This window comes from Octopus bimaculoides, chromosome 23 (assembly GCF_046866305.1).
Source record: "Octopus bimaculoides isolate indiv1 chromosome 23, ASM4686630v1, whole genome shotgun sequence".
Classification (NCBI taxonomy): Eukaryota; Metazoa; Mollusca; class Cephalopoda; order Octopoda; family Octopodidae; genus Octopus; species Octopus bimaculoides.
The window spans coordinates 24848400-24857885 of record NC_142950.1 but is presented as its reverse complement, the minus strand read 5'-3'; positions in this window follow the sequence as shown (position 1 = coordinate 24857885).

Here is a 9486-nt window from a genome sequence, read left to right as displayed (position 1 = left end):
CATACATACATACATACATACACACACACACACACACACACACACATATATATATATATATATATATATATATATATATATATATATATATATATATATTTATGTGGAGAATGGAGCGACAAATACAAGAAGAAGCAATTCTGTTGGGCTAGTTAGCCGTTGTTTTATTGTGTGGAGGTTATGTAATGAGTCATTGTGGAGCCCTATCATTTACCTATATATATATATATATATATATATATATATATATATATATATATATACATATATACATACACACATATATATATACGTATATATGAATTAGAGGTTAGACAACCATTTAAGGGAAAATAAAGATCCAATAACTACTGGATGTGTACCTATATATATATATATATATATACCAAAATGCTTACTGTTGTAAGGCAATAGTGTAATTAAATGATAGGTATGTATGGAAGTAAACAAAAATTTAACCAGAATTTATAAGGCAAGGAAGAAAATGGAGAAGATAATTAATTGGCAAACATCACCTAGATCTGTTTTTATTTATATATTTATTCATTTATTTATATGATTTTAATAAATAAATAGATCTAGCTGATGTTTGTCAATTAATTATTTTCTCCATTTTCTTCCTTGCCTTATATATATATGCATGCATGCATGTATATATATATATATATATATATATATATATATATATATATATATATATATATATATATATATATATATATATATACTTAAATGCGGCTAATACTTCACGTTGTCGTGCAGTTACTGTTTATACATCGTTCAGAGAATTAACATTGCTTATATATATATATATATATATATATATATATATATATAATAAATTTAATGTACAATATATGGATTTATATAAACCAGTGTTAATCACAAAAACGGTCCTTTAGTGGACCTGGCTACAAACCACATATTAAACCAATACATAAGGGTGTAACGTAGAGTCCTATGCTATTGAAGTTCCAGTAAACCCAATCAGTGATGATTATTTCATGAGGAGTATGATGAATATAAAGAAAGTCCGGAGGTATGAGATGAATATATTTATTTCACCATTTGATATCCATAGGATGTCGGCTGTTTCGCAGCCAACATCATGCAAAAATAATTTATTTTTGCGTATAATAAATTATCTTACATGTCTGCACTAGTGTGTATGTTATAAATTGCATAGTACTATTGTACATTTTACAAACGAATGCAGATACAGAAGTCTAGCTCTGTAAGAAAACTTAACAGTAAACTGTACCTTAACAGAATTATGTCAGCAGGGAAAACTATTTGAATAAATAACGAGTTCTGATCAAAAAGGCAATATTAATTACAATATTAATTAAATATGGAAATAGGCTGGGATTGAGTTTGTTTTTTTAGCAGTATGAAAGATAACTCCGAGCATGTTTCGTGATTATTACAACTCCTTAGCGAAGCATCGTCTAAGTGTTACATCAGATCTTAGAATGAAAATGCATTCGAATTTTGATGAATGAACACAGAATTAGACGAAAACGCAAACGAATGACTGCAGAAAATTTTCCGGTTCTCCTGCTGCATGAAAACGTCATGGTAACATAGTTGTTATCATACTTATGATAGTAAAGCAAGAAATTTCATTTGTTTCTTCTTTTTCGAACGGATTTAATATTTTCCTCACTGATTGTTCCAACAATGAAAGATGCGATCCCAATGAATAAGAATGGCTAAAGGCAGCAATATTTCCAGACGAGAAATACATTTCCGGGATATATTGTATTTATGAAAATATAGCCGGAAGCTTCATCAACCGGAACTAAGTAAGGTGCCATTAAATTTCCTCTGTGTATTTCTTGAGGTATTTCGAAGAAGCTTTTCCTGATATCTCTGAATAAAAATGTGGCTGTGTTCGTTGATGCTTCTTTTATATCCGGTTAAAATTTCACAAAATTCTGGTAATTCGTGACTTATTATCCAGAGCATATTTTTTTTAAATTAATTTCAGCTGTACTTTATACGATGTCACGTGCTCCGGTGATGTTCGAACGTGCTTGCGTGTATTTGTGTGTGTGTGTATGTATGTATGTGTGCGTGCGTGCGTACGTGCGTGTATGTATGTATGTATGTATGTATGTATGTATGTGTGGATGTATATATGTATGAGAGAACGATTGATAAAGCCAATGTTCAGCATTATATATGATGTAGATAAAGGAATCAAATAACTGCTCAAGGCAGGCATATATTATACATACATACATGTCTCTCTGTATATATATATATATATATATATATATATATATATATATATATTTAATATTTTGGATGAATGTGTATATATCGATTAGTGTGTTGAAGTATCGAATGATAATATACCGTTGGATCTACTTTGGGAAATTTCTTGCTTTACTTTTTTATTAATTTCAGCTGAGGAAGATTCCTGCTGTAGTTTATACTATGTCACGTGTTCCGGTGATGTGTGAACGTGTATTTGAGCGTGTTTGTTTGTGTGTGTGTGTGTGTGTGTGTGTGTGTGTGTGTGTGTGTGTGTGTGTGTGTTAGTTGAGATAATAATAATAATTTCACTAAAGATTTCGAGTTGTGGTTGTTATAACAACATGACAGCCAAAACTCAGGATCTTTAGTGACTTTATGTACTGATGCACCTGATGAGACCCAGACTGTAAAATTGATGCAACACAATATGTTGAACGGAGTCCTACCCATAAGGGACACTAGCAGGATGGGTCGAAACGACCCTTGTACAAAAGAAAGGTTAATACCAAATCCATCATCTGGTTACTTAAGAAATTATTATATTATTATTATTATTATTATTATTATTATTATTATTATTATTATAGGTTAGCTGAGTTAGAAGTTAAAATAACCGTCTAAGGGATAAAAATATCCATTATACTACCGGTATATTACCTATATCTAAACATAGGCAACCATGTTATGCTTATAGATTATAGGTAAAGTCACGGATAAACAGGAGTTTATCAGGAATCAAAATTTAAAGAAAACAGAAAATGGAGATAATATTGATGAACAACAATTGATTTGCATAAATTATTATTTATTAATTATTTACAAAAAGGCCGCATCCCATCCTACAGCTGTTTCTGCTGCCAATGTTCTTTGGTATCACCATTATTATGCTAAAAATATATATCCTACTTGGTAAAAAAACCGATTTGAATCATGGAGCTTCATCAGAGTGGAAAATAAATAAATAAAAATAAGAGACAAGAAAAGAAGGAGGAAAGGTTGAATATGGTGAGAATCAAGTCATGTTTCGTGTGTATCTCACTCGGGCAATAAGTAAATGATTAAACTTATAAATGAGTATTTGGTTGGATAGCCCTATATACGGGGTCATAGGTTGAATAAATAATGATGATAATAACAGCCTGCTCGTGAAATTAACGTGCAAGTGGCTGAGCACTCCACAGACACGTGTACCCTTAACGTAGTTCTCGGGGGATATTCAGCGTGACACAGTGTGACAAGGCTGACCTTTTGAATTACAAGCACAACAGAAACAGGAAGTAAGAGTGAGAGAAAGTTGTGGTGAAAGAGTACAGTAGGGTTCGCCACCATCCCCTGCCGGAGCCTCGTGAAGCTTTAGATGTTTTCGCTCAATAAACACACACAACGCCCGGTCTGGGAATCGAAACCGCGATCCTATGACCGCGAGTCCACTTCCCTAACCACTGGGCCATTGCGCCTCCACATTGTATAAGTATAACCAATCTATTGCACATAAATTTTAGTGACAAAATATGGACCTCCAAGGGTCATATGGACCACCAATGGTCATATAGACCCCTTTTGAGAACCACTGGTAATACACTAATCTCTTCCTCTCAAATCATTGACTCTGTTCCTAAATTAGAAGCAATTCATTTGACACAATTAAAATTAGACCAACGAACGATTTCTGCACCAAAATAGCAAATTAAAATCTCTCGTTAAGAAAGGTCGTTTGCACTTCCATTTGCCTTATACCAATTGATCACCGCTGAAGAAAACTGATCTATTTTCCCTTATAGTCAGTACTCATTGAAGCAAAATAATTTCTGCGCCAATTTCGTGTCTCTTCCGTTTTGCGGTATTATTCAATAATATTTGTTATTCAATCCGAGGCAGAACCAGGAGAAGTTTGTATTGTTATTTATTTATTTTTTTAAATGATAATATCCATCATACCAAAAGCAAGTAGTAGAACTAAAGTTCCTTCCTGAATCATATAGATTCATTGAGCCGGTTTCCATGGCGCATATATTCACCACCTGGACGGGACGCCGGTCCGTCGCCGGATTACTAATTTTTGTTAACTGGGAGGACTGGAGCAAGGTGAAACGAAATGTTTTGCTCAAAAGCACAACGTATCGCCCGGTCTAGGAATCGAAACGACAATCTTGCGGTCATGAGTCCGACACCTCTAACCACTAAGCCACGCACCTCCACACCGAGAGCAAAGTTTGTACAAAAGAACATCGTAGTGGAAATTTACTAAGAAAGGAAGTGGTGTCAATTGAAATGATTTTGGTGCGGAATAGAGGTTGGTCAAATCTCTATTGCAAATCGGTTACAAACGATACAAGCTGACTTAATGATACTTGTATCTGACGTAGCGATAATATGGAAAATATCTGAATAGCCGTTAAAAAATGTCCCTTTTTTCCTTTCCTTGCACAATTCCACATCATTTGAAGCAAGGATGTCTCCTAGATGATGTGTTGCAAGCCCGTACAACTTTTGTTACATTTGTGGCGAGTTTATGACAAAATGAACATCAGAGAAACAGTAGTGAATTTCTCAAAAAATCAAAAACAATAAACTTGTAATTCAAAGAATAAAATATTTGTATGAACAACTTGGGAGAGATGCTTCTAGGACCAGAGGCAAAGTCAATAAAATTTATAGCCAGCATGGGCTGTTTTGAATCCTTACAAAAGTCGTTCGCGTATCCACGATGTTGTTGGACATGTCGAGGCTATGGAAAAAGACCAGGTGGAGTTTTGTGAATTTGTAAAAAAAAAGAAGAAAAAACGCCAGAGGAGTTCTTAGGAGCCTTCTGAGGAATTCATTCTGTTACAAGTATTTAAGCCAGGTCTGTGGTTTAAGAATAACTTCCTCCCTCCCTCCCTCCCTCCCTCCCTCCTATCTGTCTGAAGAAATACAGAGTCGTTGGCTCTGACACTCCATGATTAATCTCTAAAATAATCGATGCCACGACTGGAAGCTGAGGAGGATGAGGAAGAAACATATCAGGAAAAGAACTGAACGAGTTTTTGTCCCAGACTTCAGCTCACAAATATTGCGAGAATGTATCACCCTTTCAAAGACGATGTCCAGGCAGATGCTATTTTTTCTGATAAAGTGTTGCAGAAAAATAACCTGCGGTAGTTCATCATGGCTAGTTTCTTTAAAAGTAAAGGATCACCTAATATGGCCATATATTCAAAGAAGCAGAGGTCTGGAAATCGTTATCATGGAAAGAAGAGTAGAGGGTAATCAATCAAGAAGCAAGCAAAGAATACAATGGACGGACAATAACACAGCCTTCTTGGACAAGAGTGGCAGGGTAGCTAGAGAACTGGAACTTAATCGGAAAGATTTTCGTTCTAGTGTCATCAATGCGTTGCAGGCGTACGATATATGACGATAAGGACGAGTTTCTTTAAAAAAGTGACCCGAAAATTTCTCCATTTCTGATGCTTCTTCTTCAGTATCAAAAGATCCTGATGATTCCCCTAAGACACTTAAAACGAGTGACTCACCTTTCTCTCCCTCTCTTCTTCCCCTCTCCTACCTTCTGTCTCTCCTATCTCTTTTCTCACTTCCATTTCCTCCCCTCCCCTTCACACACCTCCCTTCCTCTCATCCTCCCTTCCCACCCTGCTTTGGTCCATCCCTCCATCCCTTCTCTCCCCCGCCCTCCCTTTTCTCCTCCCTCTTCTATCTCATTCTCTACTCAGTCATCTCTTCTTCTCTCGTCCCATGTCACCCTTCCGTTTGACTGAGTGCCCAGATGAGAAATCGAGAAATTATATATTGTTAATTTATAGTTATTACCTTCGTCAAGGAAGGAGGTTATGTTTTCATCGGCGTTGGTTTGTCCATCTGTCCGTCTGTGTGCAAAATAACTCAAAAAGTTGTGAACGGTATTTGATGAAACTTGCAGGAAAAGTTGGTAATGATACACGGAACAGATGATGAAATTTTGGTAGTGATCCGGGAATTTTTATGGATTCTTGAAGGATTTTTCATTTGTTATATTCACTTTACATGAAGTATTACAATGTTACGTTCTTTGATTATCTCCCTTGAAAACACGTAACCTATGTTGGCGTTGCTGTTTCCAAAGTTTATTTTCGTTTCTCTATTAGTGATTTTACTCACGTATCTATCTTAAAATGAGCTGCTTGGCGGAGGTCTGCGGAGGATGACATTACAAGCCTTGACTATTGGGATGATTCCTGTTTTTAAAGGGCTTTTTTTTTTCAAAAAATCATATAGCTGTGTTATTTTTTTTAACCCTGCCAAAGAGGTTATGTTTTTACCGGCGTTGGTTTGAGAAATTGAGCGGTTTTCAGCATGCGTGTATATGGGTGGAAACGAGCTGCTTGGCGGAGGTCTGCGCTCTCCGAGTGCTTTTCTAGTTATTCTTTAAATTCTTTGCATTTAAAAAAAAAGTCAATTAATTATTCTGTCATAAAACCTTTGGTGTTTATTTAAATGTCCGTTAGTCTTTATAACATTCTCGGAGAGAGATCTTTCAAATGAAATGCAAATATTTTTTTTCTTTTAACATATCGTTTTCTATTTATTTTTATTGTTTATTATTTCACTGTACGATAATTATATTTATATTGTTTTTATTATGTTGTTTTATTATGATTTTGTTTTTTGATTAATTGTTTGTGCTTGATTAAAGATTAATGGATGTTTTGAATGATATTTTGGAAGGAATTTTGCCTAAATAAATAGATTTTAATTCATCTGAGAACGAAGGACATTCTTGGGCAGCAAATTAGATTCCTTACCACAAGGCAAATTCTGTGTGTGAGTATCTATCTATCTATCTATCTATCTATCTATCTATCTATCTATCTATCTATCTATCTATCTGTCTGTCTGTCTGTCTGTCTGTCTGTCTGTCTATCTATCTATCTATCTATCTATCTATCTATCCATCCATCTGTCTGTCTGTCTGTCTGTCTGTCTGTCTATCTATCTATCTATCTATCTATCTATCTATCTATCTATCTGAAAGAGAGAGAGATGGAAAGAGAGAAAGAGAGAAAGAGAAAGAGAAAGAGAGAGAGAGAGAGAGAGAGAGAGAGAGAAAGAGAAAGAGAAAGAGAGAGAGAGTGTGTGTGGAGGAAATGGTTTTCTTTTACCCCACCTTTCTTCAATCTCCCCTTCCTAATTGATATTCGAGATCCAGAAATACAAACGAAATATGAAACAATACTAGTTCGAAACTTAGTATGACGTCATGGTACTATTCTTTCTTTCTCTGTTAATTAAAAACAAATATTTTTCTATATCACTCCTTCCCTATTCCCATGAACTTCCCAAAATGCAGCTGAAATACCTCGTTGCATGGTGGGTGTCTGTTTTTAAAGTACAATATAGTTTGCGGCGATGCAATACATTACAATACGGCTAATGGATCTTCGTCGGATTCGACGATAAAGATTCAGTTGTTCGATTAGTGGAATTATTTGTTCACTGCATTAGTGTATAAGTGACTGAGTATTCCACAGATTTCGCTTTTGTTTTACTTGTTTCTGCTATTAGACTGCGGCCATGTTGGAGCATCGCCTTGAAGAATTTTCATCTGAATGAATCGACCCCAGTAATTTTAATTTTTTTTTCAAAACCTGATACTTATTTTATCGGTCTCTTAGGCCGAACCGCTATTTTCCGGAGATGTAAACACACCAACACCGGTTGCCAAACGGTGGTGACACTCACACACACACACACACACACACACACACACACACACACACACACACACACACACACACACACACACACACACACACACACACACACACACACGTATACTCGATAACTGATGATGAGTTGGTGACCTGTGTTTTCTGACCGTCTGTGTATTTAGTATATGTTCGTTTGTTTATTTACTACACAATGTATGAAACTGGATTTACGTACAGACAGGACGTATCCAATTTCAACGACTTCCGGATGTACAGAGAAATTTCTCGAAGGTTTAAAATGGTGAAAGCAGAATAAAGATCATTAACCATCCAACCAAATCACATTGTCTTTAGTAATGCCACTAATAAATCTGTGTAAAATTTTGGTTTCAAATTTTGGCACAAGGCCAGAAATTTCAAGGGAAGGAGAGTAAGTCGACCCTAGTAATCAACTGGTACTTATTTTATCGACCCCGAAGGATAAAAGCAAAGTGGACCTCGGTGGAATTTGAACTCAGAACCTAAAGACGGATAAAATCTCTGCTAAACATTTTGCCCGGCATGCAAAATCTGTGTAAAATATTAGAAAAGAATTATGGTTTTAGATTATTTTCTCCAGGTGAATCGAAGAATGTTTTTTCCCCTAGATCTCAGTTCGGATTTCAAATGAACAGAAATACAAAACCATGTGTAGAAATGTTTATTCTGTGAAAAAGTCCAATGAACACAAATAACCCCACCACACACACACACACACACACACACACAAAATCAACCAGTTTCTTTTTCAAAAGTAGCTTGCTTACTAACCACATGGTTCCGGGTTCAGTCCCACTGCGTGGCACCTTGGGCAAATGTCTCCTACTATAGCCTGGGGCCGACCAAAGCCTTGTGAGTGGATTTGGTAGGCGGAAACTGAAAGAAGCTTGTCGTATATCATCATCATCATCATCATCATCGTTTAACGTCCGCTTTCCATGCTAGCATGGGTTGGACGATTTGACTGAGGACTGGTGAAACCGGATGGCAACACCAGGCTCCAGTCTGATTTGGCAGAGTTTCTACAGCTGGATGCCCTTCCTAACGCCAACCACTCAGAGAGTGTAGTGGGTGCTTTTACGTGTCACCCGCACGAAAACGGCCACGCTCGAAATGGTGTCTTTTATGTGCCACCCGCACAAGCCAGTCCAGGGGCACTGGCAACGATCTCGCTCGAAAATCCTACAGGAGCCAGTCAGGCGGTACTGGCAACGGCCACGCTCAAAATGGTGCATCTCATGTGCCACCCGCACAAGAACCAGTCCAGGGGCACTGGCAACGATCTTACTTGGCTTGCCGGGTCTTCTCACGCACAGCCCATTTCCAAAGGTCTCGGTCCGTAGTCATCGCCTCGGTGAGGCCCAATGTACGAAGGTCTTGCCTCACCACCTCAGCCCAGGTCTTCCTGGGCCTACCTCTTCCACGGGTTCCCTCAACTGTTAGGGTGTGGCACTTTTTCACGCAGCTATCCTCCTCCATTCTCACCACATGTCCATAC